The sequence below is a fragment of the Podarcis cretensis genome (assembly GCF_951804945.1).
Source record: "Podarcis cretensis genome assembly, chromosome: 7".
NCBI lineage: Eukaryota > Metazoa > Chordata > Lepidosauria > Squamata > Lacertidae > Podarcis > Podarcis cretensis.
Window position 1 is genome coordinate 88983695 of NC_137176.1, and position 17016 is coordinate 89000710.

Genomic DNA, 17016 nt, shown 5'->3' on the forward strand with positions numbered 1-17016 from the left:
CCCAGCTTTCTAGCCTCCCCCGATATCCATTGCCTAATATCTCTGAAATGACAGGAGAAAATGGCACCAGAAATTTGGCAATGAAGATGGGCATCCCTGTGCTTATCCTTACAAGAAGAAGAAGAAGAAGAAGAAGAAGAAGAAGAAGAAGAAGAAGAAGAAGAAGAGGAGGAGGAGTAGTAGTAGTAGTTTGGATTTGATATCCCGTCTTTCACTCCCTTTTAAGGAGTCTCAAAGCGGCTAACATTCTCCTTTCCCTTCCTCCTCCACAACAAACACTCTGTGCGGTGAGTGGGACTGAGAGACTTCAGAGAAGTGTGACTGGCCCAAGGTCACCCAGCAGCTGCATGGGGAGGAGCAGAGAATCGAACCTGGTTCACCAGATTACGAGTCCACCGCTCTTAACTACTACACCACACTGGTTCTGACCCAAAGTGTGGTCAGAAAAAGGCTAGATTAGTTTTCTAACATATCCCAGGCTTTCCCTGCCCTGCCCTGCCCGACCAGGTCTCATTTAATGTGCTTTGGTTTTCTGCAGCAAGAAACTGAAGTCTTGGTATTGCTCTGCGAAGGCACTGGAAGACTCTCCCCCCCCCCCCCAATTCCTTTTTTATCCATATTTAGAATGCAAATGCCACTGCCAGCCTCCTCTCCTTGATTCCTTTGAAGTATCCCCAGAGCTCACATGGTGCCATCATTTCCCAATCCTCTTTAATCAGGCGGTTTGGTGGGGGGAATGATTGTTGCAGACTAGTTGGAGTGAACTCTGCCTTACTTAAGGGCGCCAGATCAAATTTTGAAAGAGAAAAGCATTTGGGAGCTGTTCAGTTCTGTCGCTGGAGATGCACGTTGTGTTCTGCTACACACAGAAACAAATTTTACCAGCATTTGGTCAACTGGGGAAGGAGCTATCCACATAAGCTTCTTTTTACTGCTGATTTGTTTTTTTTTTAAAAAAAATATTCTTAATTATTGTTTTTAACTGTTTTCACTGATCATTTTTAATGTTTCTCGTGAACAGCTTAGAGGTTTTGTTACAATCCAGCGGTATATAAATCTTGTTAGATAAATCAATGCATACACGGATAGTAAAACGACGTCTAAATTAGACCCAACCCAAGATTAAGTAGTAGCATGCAAGCTTTTCAGTTCAACGGAGCAATTGTTCTGGGTGGACATTTATTAGAAACCTGAGAGCGGATGATGATGATGATGATGATTTATTAGCATCCCTTGTCTGAAATCACTGGCAGTCATTGACTGAGGTAGATGTATCTTGGGACTGAGGCGCACAGTTAAACCTCGTTTGGCGAACATAATCCGTTCTGGAAGCCCATTCGGCTTCTGAAATGCTCAACAACCAAGGTGTGACTTCTGATTGACGGCAGGAGCATCCGAAAAACATTCGAAAACTGGAACATTTACTTCTGCATTTTCGGTGTTTGGGAGCCGAAACGTTCCAAAACGGAGGCGTTTGGGGACCAAAGTTTGACTGTAGCACACATTTGGGGACAGTTAACCTGGGGCACAAAAGTTTGGTCCTACAGCACCAGAGCAATTATCCTGCTCTTGCCACCACCCCAATTTATAGAAGTGTCATAATCAGAACAGTGCGGTGGGAAACAACTCAAAACTTCCTCTCCTCAGGTTAAGAATTTAATTCGTTCTGGAGGTCCGTTCTTAACCTGAAACTGTTCTTAACCCGAGGTACCACTTTAGCTAATGGGGCCTCCCGCTGCTGCCGCGCCACCACCACACAATTTCTGTTCTCATCCTGAAGCAAAGTTCTTAACCCGAGGTACTATTTCTGGGTTAGTGGAGTCTGTAACCTGAAGCGTCTGTAACACGAGGTACCACTGTATTTACTATATTCAGCTTATTTAAAATGTTAAAGAAATAAATACCACTTTTTTAAAAATCGTATGGTTTATTGCTGTAAATCAATTGTGTGAGTATGGGTGTGCCATGGTGAGATATATGTGTGTGTGTGGATGCGTGCACACAAATAAAATAGCTAGACTTCAGACCATCTCATCCAGCCATTAGCTATGTTTCACATCCTCCCCATCTCAAATTGGAGAACTTTCACTCCCTTCAATTCAACTATGGGCCACACCTTCATTTCTGGATAATGTCTAGCAAAGGTGAGTGTGAAAGCTTTTATGCTGCCCTAATATATGAGAGATGAAATAATATTATCCCTTTGGAGAAGAAGAATCCTTGCTCATTTCGTTGTTTGGTTTGGTTTATGATTTCTTTTTCTTTTTTTAAGAAATAAATAAAGAGCCTGTGCAAGATTCATTTCAGAAGGGAATAGAACAAATAGGATCCCAAGGTGTAATTGTAGTAAAACATTGCTTACCAAAATGGAAAGTATACAGTAGAGGGAGGTAGGGAAAATGAGATAGTGATGATTTCTTTTTCCTTCCAAGTTGTCAAAAACGTGCAATGCTCAGCTCCCATTAGTGGAAAATGGGTCTCATTCGCAAGTGCCTTGAGAAATGTACCATTAGGCTATGGCTAAATGGGGGACACTGCAAAATCACAGAGTTTCCACTCTTCTTGTCCTGAGCAGTGCTTTGCTTTCCTCCCAGCAGAACTGTTTGGTTCCAGGTGGGAGGGATGCCTGATTGTAGTAATGTCCCACAGACCTGCAGATGTTTAAAACCTGCTTTCATAAATATTGTAAGAACACAAGAAATGCTTTCAGGATCAGGCCAATGGCCCAACTAGTCATAGAATCATAAAACTGTTGAGTTGGAAGGTTTAATCGAAATCTTGTAATTTAAGTTTGTTTGGCGGTTCTAGCAGGGGAGCGCAGCTATTGTATACCCTTGACCGAAGAACGGTACACTCCTTCTATCTGGGATGGTCGTCCTCTTCCACCGAGTGTGCAGCTTCGGGAGGGGCGCACACGGAGCGGTGAGGGAGGAAGGGGACACCAGCCTAGCCAGCCAGATCAGCCGAATCAACCCTGGTGATCGACGGGGTGACAGATGTCACAGCCAGATTGCCCTCACATCCCCTTTCTTGTAAGTCAAATCCATCAGTTTGGGCCCTGCCCTCTTCCTTGTGGACATATGGATTTTTATCTATCCGAGCTGCACCAGCGAGTGGTCCTATGGTCCTATGATTTGTATACATCATGTGAGTGTCTGAGTGAGTGTGAGAAAGGAAGTCTGAGTACTATTGGAAGTTGGTTTCACTTCTGTGTGTGTCACAGTTCTGTACTGGTGTTCAGAGAGCACAGACGTACTGAAGGAGTCTATGTATATAAGACTGTAAATAAAGTAGTTTTAGAACTATGACTGAGTCTTTCTTCTGCTATGATATGCCAGAAAACTAGTGTGCTCTTTTCAGGAGAGAAGGGTCGCTTATTACTGGTCTCTCTGGACTGAAGAAGATTTATAGCCAGAGAGGACCACCGGAGAGATGTCCCGAAGACTTGGGAAGTCGGCAGCCTTCCCAGGGCGTTTTTCCAACAAAGGTGGTATATGAGCAAATAGAGCAGGGGTCAGCAAACTTTTTCCGCAGGGAGCCAGTCCACCGTCCCTCAGACCTTGTGGGGGGTTGGACTATATTTTGGAGGAAAAAACCGACTCTCCCCTCCCTTCTCAACTGCACCAGATGAGCCCCGGTGGCTGCTTACCTGTGCCTTGCGAGTGGCAGGGGCTGGTGGTGGCGGCGGCGGAGGGACGATGAGCAGCGCGAAAGAGCTGGCTCCAAAGAGTGCTCAGTCAACTGCGGCTCAACAATGCCCAGCCCCCTTCCTCCTCTAGGCAGGGCGGGGAGAAGCCAGGAGGAGGGAGGGAGTGTGAGAGGGAGGGATGGAAATGGCACAGCCCAAATGATCAGAATCCCCATGCCGATCCACACTATGGTTACCAGATTTTTTTCAGTGAATCCGGGGACACTTTTTATTATTTGGAAGCTGAGTAGCAACAGGGAGTCAGTAGTGGGGATGGTGAGGCAAAAGACCCTGGGCCCAAACACACATGCATATTGTATAAAGGTGCTAAGCCCTTCTTTTGCACCCTGTGAAACATAAATGTGCAGTTTTTTTAAAACTGGGCAACGGCGTGCTGCCCGCCCGTGACTCCCAAGCCCCCCAATCTCCTGTCCCCTTGCCCCTTTGTTTAGACTGATCAGAGGAGGCTTGGGAGTCATGGGTGACTGGCTGTTGTCCAGTTTTTTAAAAAACTGCACATTTATGTTTCACAGGGTGCGAAAGAATGGCTTTGCACCTTGCTGGCAGAGAAACTGTGTACCTTGCACCCCTCCTGGGCAATGGCTCCCTGCCCGCAACTCCCGAGCCTCCCCTGATCTGTTAAAACAAAGGGAGAAGGGGGGAGGAAATCTGTACCGCTGGACATCCCCAGTTCCCCCTTGGCAGTGGCGGTGGCAGCAAGCAGCGAGCAGTTCCTGAAGCCAGCCAGAGCCAACTGCGCTACCAGGCTAGCTCCGGGCTGCTGAGGCTACCACTGCCACATTACCCGGGGACAGATTTGCAAATCTGGGGACATTCTGGGGACGGAATTTGTCCGGGGACAGATTTGCAAATCCAGCCCATGTCCCCGGGAACCGGTGATGTCTGGTAACCCTAATCCACACGGAGATTCCCGGACCAACTGTGGGCCGGATCCAGAAAGCAATTGGGCCGGATTCGGCCCCTGGGCCTTAGTTTGCCAACCCATGAAATAGAGTATATGACCCTATTTCAAGCTGTTATCTCTATTCAAGTCTACTCTTGGCACGCGACTGGGCACTTCGCTTAGTGGGTTCATGATGCTCATCTGCTTTCCGCTGCCTGGCAAAACCCTCCTGTACCCAAACATTATTCCACCAATGTTAATCACAGCTGTAAATGCTGAAAAGCAGCAATGCATGACACTCTGTTATTAAAAAGTGCATTAACACAGCCCCAATTGAGCAATGCCGAGTTATCTCCTTTTATGAAATGAGTATGAGGCATAAAACAACATTTAGCACCAAATACCGAAATCAGGTTTGATGGAGAGGCTATAGGCAGGCATGGGCAGCAGTGGGGGGGATATTGTACACTGAAATGGACACAGCTGAACTTACTTAATACCTCTTCAATAATAGCCTTCTCTGTAAGTGAGTTTAAAATTTGTCTCTCTCCTCTACAGCTGGCTATAAAAATTGCTGAGAACTACAGCCTGGAAGAGAGAAGGCTGGAAAGTTAAGCCTAAAAATAAACCTTGTGTTAAGCCTGGTGTGGCAGAATGGAATATTCTGCATTGCAGGGGGTTGGACAAAATGACTATCAGGGTCCCTTCCAACTCTACAGTTGTATGATTCTATGATCTATTTGCATTCATTTGCAGAATTCTTACAGTAGCTACATTGTTAAGTAGAATTGGTTTAATTGACACAGAAATGAAAAAAAAAAAGCCTCAAGGTTTATTGCTGTAGGTTTAACATGGGGGTTTTCCATGGGGCTATATTAAAGCCAAGGAGAGTATTCTGAGCTCTTGTTAAGTTGATAATTAACTAACTAATGGCTGTTATCTGGTAGCTAACATGTGAGTGTTGTAACCTTAGATCATGTGATGAAGGTATTGAGTTGCAAATCTCCATTTTGAAGGGAGGTGCCTTCATGTCTTTTGTCTCAAGGCCCTGTGCAGTAAGAACATGCAAAATACCCTCTCTGACTGAGAGAGAGAAAACAGCTTCATTTGAGATTTATATTTTAAAAAACTATATGTTGATCTGATTTAAAAATAAACCCGAACTCCAGAGTTCTTCAGAACTCAGCAGGCAACATTCTAGACCAGGCATCCATAAACTCAGCCCTCCATATATTTTTGGGACTACAATTCCCATCATCCCTGAACACTGGTCCTGTTAGCTAGGGATGATGGGAGTTGTAGTCCCACAACATCTGGAAGGCCGAGTTTGGGGATGCCTGTTCTAGACAGTGTCATGTTGTAAGATCCATCATGAGGACCCAAACAATCACTGGAAAGGAAATGCTGGCACAAAGTTAAAGTTATTTTAAGTACAAGCAAGAATATACAATATTCAACCATATTGTAATTATTTTAAGGTAAGAAAGAGAAAGAGAGAAACCCCACCACCCTCCCACCTCATAAGGGATTATGGAGGAAAGTACATCCCTTCGAGTTCACCCACAAAAAGCCCCGGGACCTATTTGTCTGCAATTTGGCAGGCAAGATCTATTTGAGGGGTGGGGCGCTCTGTGCCCGCACATTTCACATGCTTTGGCCAAAAGGGGAAAAGTCATAGCCATTTTTTATTTTTCCCATTATAGTGAGTGGGTAATACAGAGCTTCATTTTATACAGAGTGGAACGGAAAGGGAAGCATGGATAAAATCAGAGAGAGCACATAACAATTCAGAAACAGACAATATATATTTTAAAATGCACAGATGCATATACATTAATCCCCTTAGTGCCCCCCACCAAATTGGTGACGTTCAAGACTCCAGTCCCTTCTCAAGTACAAGCCGCGTTACTTTGCATCTACACCGAGCTGCGAAACATTGCTTGAATAACTGCATAGATTGGCGGTGATCCTGCTGCAGAATGGACATTATCTGTGGATACAGAGTGATATATTTTGTACATTCCAAGTTGGCATGCCTGTGGGCTTAAAGAGTAAAATGTGAAAAGAAAAAAAAAGAAAAGAAAAAGAGGAGAAGAAGTTAGAATTAAAATGCTAGTACAAATACAACCCTCAGTAAGCTAACGGAATATCAACGCTGTCTTAAAGCTGACTTCATTAACTTGGTGCCCTTCCCCTGTGCCCAAAGCTGGAGGGGCTATTTGCTGATAAGAAAACTCCCACCGATTTAGATACACGACTGACGGGCATATGCTAATACCCAAAGTGGCGGGTGGCCTTCGCAGCAGGACTTTGACAGGATAAAGAGAGTGTCAGATCAGGATCCACTCATTGGGCTAGCTGGATGTCAAGGAGTGGCAAAAGCAAAAATAAGCAGGCTGTAAGTTATTTAGCGAGGCTTGGAACTGCAATGAGGAATGAAACATTAAGGTTCTTTTTTAAAAAAGTAGTTCGTGGACTCTCCTTTGGGAGATTGTGGAAACATGTAATAAATCTAAGCTCTTTCGGCTAGGTTTGGAGTTTCACAAATTCATGAAGGATAAGACTAGCCACGGCTACTTGTCAAGATGGCTGTGTAGTACCTCCAGGAGCAGAAAGACCATCCATTTGAGTGCCAGTTGGTTAGAACGTGGTCTGATAAGCCAAGGTTGCAGATTTGATTCTCCTATGGGACAGCTGCATATTCCTGCACTTGCAGGGAGTTGGACTAGATGAGGCTTCCTCAACTTCGGCCCTCCAGATGTTTTGAGACTACAACTCCCATCATTCCTAGCTAACAGGACCAGTGGTCAAGGATGATGGGAATTGTAGTCTCATAAGATCTGGAGGGCCGAAGTTGAGGAAGCCTCATCTAGTCCAGGCATCCCTAAACTCGGCCCTTCAAATGTTTTGAGACTACAATTCCCAGCATCCCTGACCACTGGTCCTGCTAGTTAGGGATCATGGGAGTTGTAGGCCAAAAACATCTGGAGGGCCGAGGTTGAGAAACCTCAGGGTCCCAATTCTATGCTTGCAGGCTTCCCATTGGGGCATGTGGCTGACTACTGTGCAAACAGGATGCTGGACTAGACAGGCCTCTGGTGCGATCCAGCAAAGTGCTTCTTGCATTCTTAAGTTCTCGCAGACAGCAGGTGTCTGAGCTGTACCACTGCACAATGCAGGTGGGTGGGGGGAAATCACACAACTGAATGTTCTTCCATGCATGTATTCAACCCCTGGCTAATTTTAACAGGTGTTTATACTCCCAGCTGCCAATAGTGCCTTTCCCAGGAGCAAATAAATTGGACAGAGTTAGGCAGAAAGTAGGTACAGGATCGTTGTCTGCACCAGCGGAAACACAATTATCTCTGTCTGGGAGCAAACCTGCCAAATTTCTGCAACATCTCTGCTCACGTGGAGATTTCATTTGGATCAGGGGTAAAGGGAATGTCTTTGCAGGCTGTCATTGCAATAAATTTAACGTGAGCGAGGGATCCCTCAGGTTCTTAAAAAGTCAATGAAAACACACCCCGTCATTGCTAAACTGATCACGGCTCACTTATGCCAAACTGCTCTTCATTTCCTGCAGTGCAAAAACATTGAAAAGCCCCAGTGCATTATAAGTATGTATCATGCAAAGGGGGTAAGCGCATGCAACGCACTCACAAAGGAGACTTGCACACTATCGCAAAAGATAATTGCTCTGTGGCAATCATTTAGAAACAGTGCATTTTATACGGAGTGATGCATCTGCTTATTTGAAGGGTTCTTGTCAAACCAACTGGCAGACATTCAAGAGAATCCCAGAAACATACACACAAAGAGACACGCACACAAGCCCTAGGCTTGGTCTGTCAGTTCTTAGTCATTCAACCTTATGAAAGCAATCATGAAAGGAAGAGTTTCTCCTTCATCATCTCAAAGGCACAGCAGCCTACAGCAGCCTACAAATTTACGCACACATATAATCTGGCGAGAGCCCATCAGAGGATATGCTTTGCACAGCCCATGTTGAGTTCCTGACATCTTGGCTAAAAGGGACCTCTCATGGGGAACATGTGGAGGCCCCTAGTAGATGCTGGGCTTCAGCATCCATCAACACTAGTCAGCATGACCAGTGGTTAGAGATGATAGGAGTTGAGAGGCCATCAATATCTGGGGGACCAGACATTCAGCCTGCAGAAGAAGAAGACTGAAAGCTGACATGATAAAGGTAAAGGTAAAGGGACCCCTGACCATTAGGTCCAGTCATGGCCAACTCTGGGGTTGCAGCGCTCATCTCGCTTTATTGACCGAGGGAGCCGGCGTACAGCTTCCGGGTCATGTGGCCAGCATGACTAAGACGCTTCTGGTGAACCAGAGCAGCACACGGAAACGCCGTTTACCTTCCTGCCAGAGCGGTACCTATTTACTTGCACTTTGATGTGCTTTCGAACTGCTAGGTTGGCATGAGAAGGGACCGAGCAACGGGAGCTCACCCTGTCATGGGGATTTGAACCGCCGACCTTCGGCAAGCCCTAAGCTCTGTGGTTTAACTCACAGCGCCACCCACGTCCCTTTGAAGCCATCTTCATTATAGCCATCTTCAAATATCTGTGGGAGATGGAGGAAGATTGCTTCCTGCTGCTCCAAAGGGTAGAACCCAAATCAAGAGATTCAAATTACAAGAAAGGAGATTCTGACTAAACATTGGGAATAACTTTCTCACAGTAGGAGATGTCAGACAGTGGGGAGGGACTCCCATGGAAGGTGATGGACCTTCATTGGAAGTTTTTAAAGAGTGGGTGGATGGTTATCTGACGGGGATTCTTCAGCTATATAATAATAATAATAATTTATTATTTGTACCCCGCCCATCTGGCTGGGTTTCCCCAGCCACTCTGGGCGGCTTCCAACAAAGATGAAAAATACACTAAAATGTCACATATTAAAAACTTCCCTGAACAGGGCTGCCTTCAGATGTCTTCTGAATGTCAGGTAGTTGTTTATCGCTTTGACATCTGATGGGAGGGCATTCCACAGAGCGGGCGCCACAACCGAGAAGGCCCTCTGCCTGGTTCCCTGTAACTTGGCCTCTCGCAGCGAGGGAACTGCCAGAAGGCCCTCGGTGCTGGACCTCAGTGTCCGGGCAGAACAATGGGAGAGGAGACGCTCCTTCAGATATACCAGCTGTGACTCTTGCATTGAAGATGCTGGACTAGATTACCCTTATGGGTCTCTTCCAGCTCTCTGATTCTATGATTCTGTGATCACAGGATTTCCAAACCCATGGTGCAGAAATGGTAGTCTACACAAAGCAAAATGGGCCATGGTCTGACTTACTATATGGCAGTTATAGATAGGTAGCCGTGTTGGTCTGCCATAGTCAAAACAAAATAAAAAAATTCCTTCCAGTAGCACCTTAAAGACCAACTAAGTTAGTTCTAGGTATGAGCTTTCGTGTGCATGCACACTTAAGTGGATACTTAAGTGTGCATGCACACTTAGGTATCTGAAGAAGTGTGCATGCACACGAAAGCTCATACCTAGAACTAACTTAGTTGGTCTTTAAGGTGCTACTGGAAGGAATGTTTTTATTTTGTTTTTACTATATGGCAGTTTTCCATGAATGGAATGGGCCGTTGTTATGGGGGCCCCTAGATAGATTCATACCTCATGTTGCATTTGCTTCATGTTACGTTTTTTCAGGTTCGTCCTGCGGCGGCCCAGAAGTACCGGAAAGGGTTACTTCAGAATTTCGCCGCTTACGCATGCACAGAAGTGCTAAACTGCACTTTGTGCATGCAGACAAGCGCCAAATCACACTGCACACTTACGCAGATACTGCACTTCAGGTTGCAGGCGTTTCATGTTGCAAACGAGTCTCCGGAATGGATCCCGTTCACAGCCAGAGGTACCACTGTATTGAAAACCTTGCATAGGTAGGGAGTGTGAAATAAACTGTGAGGAACTTGATCACTCACAACCGATAAATAAATCAACATTTTAAAATACATAGTCCTTGTGTCGTCCAGAAAAGTAGAGGTGAGTGGGTTAAACAGATCTAAAATAGGCCAATTAAATGCGTTGAAATGTCAATAAAACATGAAAAGTGCAGCAGATATACAGAGGAGGGAAAGTAAGTACTAACTGGCTTTTCTTTCTTTTTTTGCTACCTGTTTTATGAGTATGTATTAGAAAAACATAAAATCCACCCCTCCAGCAGGATTTAGGAATGGAGAGGTAAAAGCTAACACAGCAATTCCCTCGGAACGTTTCGCTCTTGCAAACGGAAATGCATCTGGAGTCAAAGGGCAGGTTGTGGATATTGTGCTTATTTGTTATTCGGAGAAATATCTTTAATATTGTAACGAGGCAAAAGAGAGTGGGGGGGGGAGAATAGAAAATGGTAAATGCTGCTGTTTCTCCCCCTGAGGTCATGTCTGTTCTGCACGCTGAGTCTCCAGATGCCAGATATTTCCCAGGGGAACATGGCTGCAACATCCATCGCTGTGTTGCTCTGTGAACTGAGCATCTCAGGAGGATATTTCATCTGTGGCGATGGTGACAGGTAAATTATCAGGGTGATGGTGATACCCTGTCACTACAATGAGCTTAATTCTATAGTTGGGAGGATATGGGGCTTTGGAGTCCTCTTTTGCCCTTCTACTGTTGCTCTCTGAGGTCCACTCCTCCTGGCACAGGGTGGCTGAGACAGTCTGAAGACTGAATCCCAATCTTCAGTCCTACAGAATTTTAATTATGATGCCATACCTTCCAACACTCCTCAGAGGAAAACAGGGACATTTTGTTCTACCTTAGTACCACTGGCCAGAACGTTTCCTCCTGGTCAAGCCCCAATGTTATTAGAGAAAACACACAAAACGGCAGCAATTTAAGCACAGAGATCTTTGAATTTCTGTATTGTGTTTAGGGGAGTCTGAGGGGAAAACCCCAAACAATAAATACAGTGGTACCTCGGGTTAAGAACTTAATTTGTTCTGGAGGTCTGTTCTTAACCTGAAACGATTCTTAACCTGAGATACCACTTTAGCTAATGGGGTTTCCCGCTGCCGCCGCGCGATTTCTGTTCTCATCTGGAAGAAAAGTTCTTAACCCGAAGTACTATTTCTGGGTTAGCAGAGTCTGTAACCTGAAGCGTGTGTAACCTGAAGCGTCTGTAAACCAAGGTACCACTGTACAACTAACTGTGTGTGTGTGTGTGGAAACTATGCAATGTCACAAGGCACTTATGAGTATTTTGGAAGCATGAGAACTTTGGAAAACCATTATTGTTGTTATTATGCAGGTATATGGTATGGGGGGTGGTTTGCCCCAGGTTCCATGTCTGGGGGGGGGGGGTGACAAGAAGACACCCCGCAGGGCGTTTGCCCTGCCGCCCCGGCCCGGCCAGGGCCTGGCGGTGCGAGCAGCCATCATGAGGCCGCAGCCGCATATGGAGAATCCTCTGTTCGCAGCTGCAGCCACAAGCAGAGGATCCCGCCACTGTCCATATGGCATTCAAGCAGTGCCAGCAGCAAACTGCTATGTACAACGCATGTGTGGTGTCACATGCATGCGCTGCACGTAGCGACGCCGCACATGCGCTGTACATAGCGGTTTGCCACCGACGCCGCTGGAGTGCCGTACGGACGGCGGTGGGATTCCTCCACCACTGGCAGGATCCCAGCCTCCCTGGCTCGCTGTAAGCAGCTCCTGATTTGTCGCTTTACAATGAGCCAGGGAGGGGCGGACGGGAGCCACGGTTCCCCCTCCTTCCCTCTCTGGTTCACTGTAAAGCAGCAAAGCAGAAGCCGCTTACAGCGAGCCAGGGGGCGCCCTCCCAGCCTCTCTCCCAGCACCCTGGCAAAGCGGCATAGCTCTGTCAGGATCACAGAATGCTGTGTGAGATAGTAAGTCTGTAGGCTTGAGTTTGCTAGCTGATGCAATCAGCCTACAATACTTTCAATGCAAGGGCTGGGTCAAAAGACTCAGCAGTAATGCGCTGTCAGTTGATTGGCTACCATTGGCTTAAAAGGGAGCTTGTCCAGCAGTAAAGGTGGTGGTGTAGAGGAGTGTGGTCAGAGAGAGAGTGTGTGTGTGTGTTAGAGGTCTGCCTATTTGCCTTAAGGTGCAGCCAGGTACTCTGTTTGACTGTATGAACTGCTCGTGTATTGTAGCCTGTAGATGTTGTTGTTTAGTCGTTTAGTCTTTTAGTCGTTTAGTCGTGTCCAACTCTTCGTGACCCCCTGGACCAGAGCACGCCAGGCATTCCTGTCTTCTACTGCCTCCCGCAGTTTGGTCAGACTCATGCTGGTAGTTTCAAGAACACTGTCCAACCAAGCCTGTAGATATTTGTATATATAAAGGTAAAGGTAAAGGGACCCCTGACCATTAGGTCCAGTCATGGCCGACTCTGGGGTTGCGGTGCTCATCTCGCTTTATTGGCCGAGGGAGCCGGTGTACAGCTTCCGGGTCATGTGGCCAGCATGACTAAGCCGCTTCTGGCGAACCAGAGCAGCGCACGGAAAGGCCTTTTACCTTCCCGCCAGAGCGGTACCTATTTATCTACTTGCACTTTGATGTGCTTTTGAACTGCTAGGTTGGCAGGAGCAGGGACCGAGCAACGGGAGCTCACCCCGTCATGGGGATTCAAACCGCTGACCTTCTAATCAGCAAACCCTAGGCTCTGTGGTTTAACCCATAGTGTCACCCCCTAATTTTTTTATATAGCTCACAATAAATATACTGCACTGAGGAACCTGGAACTCTGAGCATTTCTGCTAAAGTGCCGCGAAGAATTCGAGAGAAGTCCCCCCCCCCACGACGGTTTGAGGTACTTGGGAGTCACGGGGGTGGGGCTGCAGAGGTGTAGGAAGGGGGGCGGATATTCGGCACCCGCCCGCGACTCCCAAGCCTACCCTCAGCTGTCAATGGCAGGGGGTGACAAAAAAATTTCCACACCAGGTACCACCTGGGCTTGCTACGCCTCTGGGATGAACTCCGCCATTGTCTACTGAGACAGGTAGTTGCCAGCATCGCTTACTGTACTTTGGGGCATTAATAAAACACACACTTTTTTTTTAGTGTCTTTCAGGTGCAGCTCCCAGCTTATATATTTGATTCTACCATAGGCAGGATCACGCCAAGATTGCTTTTGTGCAGTGTTTAAAATAAGCACACACTGGAAATGTGGGTGGCAGACATGGTGGAGAGAGATGTCTGGAAGAAATGGAAAGGTTCAGGAAACGGCATGTGCAGTTTTCTTTGAAATATGGATTTATAAATGAAATGAAATAACCAATGGAAAATTCCTGCTGCACTGTCTCCATTTCGAAATGGAGGCCGCACAATTTGCAAGTCCAAAATCTGGATGGAAATTCTAATGAGGAGCATGGAAGAAGCACGTCCTCAAGGAATTTTGGACTGTGGTTTGTCCTCAGGGTAGAACAGGCACCAAACAGTTGACAAAAAATGGCAGCCCTATGCTTACTTTTCGAAATCCTTTGCCTTAACATGATTTAGGCAAAGTTCTTACAGAGTGGAGAGTGGAGTTTAAAAGACTACAGTGGTACCTTGGGTTACAGATGCTTCAGGTTACAGACTCCGCTAACCCAGAAATAGTATCTCGGGTTAAGAACTTTGCTTCAGGATGAGAACAGAAATCACACAGCAGCAGTGTGGCGGCAGTCCCCATTAGCTAAAGTGGTGCTTCAGGTTAAAAACAGTTTCAGGTTAAGAACGGACCTCCGGAACAAATTAAGTACTTAACCCGAGGTACCACTGTATATGCAAATGAACAAATAAGGGCAGACAAATGGGACCAGTTTTGCTTCCCCTAAATGCAGTTCTCATTAGAAATTTTGCATTTCAAAGGGCTCACAATGAGAGTGACCTCAAACTTAACACAGGGACTTGAGAGAATCCCAGAGACTAATTTTTGCAATGGCTGTGCAACTGTTTGGAAAGTGATTGATTGAGAAATAGAGAAGATTAAAAAGAAATGGACACAAGTTGAGATTTGGGGAAATTGTATTGGGGGAGGGGGAAAGGATCATAGGTCCATGGAGGACTAGAGAGGACAGGATTCCATAGGCCGCTAAGCAATGTGGCCATGCCAGTGGGCTGCTTTTGCCCAATGACTGGCAGCTGTTAAATAGGATGAAGTCCCAGAGGCTCTGGAGGGGGAAATAGTCCTGCAATCTGACCTGCTCTCTCCACCACTAGCCGACGTATGATGCGGTGGTAAAAACAGAGAGCCAATAAGCAAAACTGGCCCCATGGCATCAATTTGGGAAGAAAGAGCAATTCCATGGAAGAGAGCTGGCCGTGTTTTGGCCTTATTTACAGCGTTCGTTAGACTGAGTTATTGCTTCACTCAACATTTCTTCATAGATGGGAACTGCTGTGGCTGCATTAACCTTTTCCCAGTAGTTCTCTGGAAAGGCCGGAGGGGAGGTGCCAGAAACATGCAGTAACCGGATGCACCATCTTTCCATAGGAAACATACAGGAGGCAGTGTTAAAAGCAGGTCTGGAGAGCAGAGACTTGCCCTAAAGACGTAACATTTTCAAGCAGGGAATTCAATGTAGAAAGCATTGAGAACCCCACCAGTCGCAAGAAGCTTTATGCATTCTTGAGAGGTATTTCTTCCAAGTACAGGAATCACCACATTGCATTATGTGAGCCAATCTGCCTTATGTTGGTCGGATGTGTGGACCATCTAATCCAGGGATGGTAAACATCAGGCCAGGGAGATGAATGTAGTCCTCCATGTCCCTGAGACACTATCCATATCACACCACTTGAGAAGGTGAACAACCTTCTCAAGCATCCCTGAGGCCTCTTCAAGCATCTGTTTTGAAGGTGCAAATCAGAACCCCATTCCCCCAGTGTGGGTGTGAACACTGGGCAAAATTCCCTGGTGCCAGTCTGAAAATGGCTCATGTTCCCATCTTGGAAACCCTATGGTTTCCCTTTCAGACTAATATCAAACATATACAGGTCAGAGTGTCTGCCTTGCACACACAGTTTCATCAGTGGGACAAGGCTCACCCCACATATTCCAACTTGCCCCTGCAATTATTTACCCTGGACACCTCAAGGTACTCAAGCTGGTACTGAAAATATCCTAAAGTAGGATTCAAGGTGGACCAAAAGAAATAAATACACCGGCGTTATGTCAATTATGGCTGGCCATCCAAATTGAGAGAAGTATAGTAGTCATCAGTATACACAGAAAATTCAACTCTCAAATCCTTGGTTAGTTCTCTACTCTGAGGATAAGGGAGATGGATCAAACATCTCCAGGAGTTTCTCCAAATCTCTCTTCTTGCTCTTCAAAGCTGCTCCAGGGAAGGAAATGACATACTTATAGAAAGGGCTTTGCAAAGGAGCAGCAAGGGTCTCTCAGTACGAGACACAGCTGGCTCCTCTGTGCTCACTGAGCCGAAGAATCAGTGGTGCATTTTCTGCTTTAGAAACTTGGGAGGATGACAGCTGGCTCAGCTGTATTTCAGAGAAATTATTTCTAAGGAGAGGAAAACTCTGTGGGAACTTACTTCACCTTGACATTGCAGACAGTAAGTTCCATTTTGATTCTGTGCATTGGTATAGATGGAGGAGTCTGGACCCCATGCCAGGGTGGGTGAGGGCTGGCAGAGATGCTGGGCAAAGCCATGGGACACTGACCCAGGAGACTTTTTGAGGCAGTCACTAGCAACAAGGAGCCAAAAGCAAACACTAGACAACAACAGTGAGCAATTTAAAGGCAGCAATAGCTGGCCATCAGCACCAGAGGGTTCAGGACCAAGGACAGCTCCCAAGAATCATGAATGTTGCTCCAATAAGAGTCAGAGCCTGGCAGAACCCATACATATAAGGTCAGACTGATAACTACATATATGGAAGGCTGCCTGCCCCATGTAAGAGTCAGAATGTTCACGTAGAACAGGGGGCACCACACATTTTGAGCCCCTGGGCATATCTGGCACTTTGAGAAAGTGTTGTGGGCACCAGTCACAAAATGGCTGTCATGTGTGTATGGCATAACACAAAATGGCTTCCATGGGGGCCTGATGTAAAGGCTGCCACATCTTTAGAAAACCACAGAGCAAGAAACAGGAACACAAAATGGTGTGATCATATCCAACCCACACCACACATCACAGGGTACATGATGTCTCCATTAGTCTCTGCTGTGGTCTCCCACAGAGAAAGGTTCTTTGCACCTTTCCTGTGTTCAGAAGAGATGGATGGGTGACCAACACTGACACCTAATGAAAGGTGGACATGGTTAACAGAAAATGTGTTTAATGTGGGGAAGGCTGTGCCTATGCAAAGAGGAACTGAGCAAGAAGAGGAAACAGTTGGTCATGCACTGTGAATTTTTGAAGGAATATTGACCAAAACCTTTTGCCATAGGAGGTCTTGGTAGGCACAACATTGA

General features: G+C 46.2%; 1 protein-coding gene across 1 annotated transcript in view; it reads right to left on the reverse strand.

Annotated features, from left to right (window-relative positions):
* Positions 1 to 6258: 6258 nt before the first annotated feature.
* The window catches only part of TSNARE1 (t-SNARE domain containing 1), a 394489-nt gene continuing 383731 nt past the window's right edge, over positions 6259 to 17016 (reverse strand). Inside the window, exon 12 of the mRNA XM_079984518.1 lies at positions 6259 to 6635. The gene's annotated coding sequence lies outside the window, so the exon portion shown is untranslated. The remainder of the gene's footprint in view (positions 6636 to 17016) is intronic.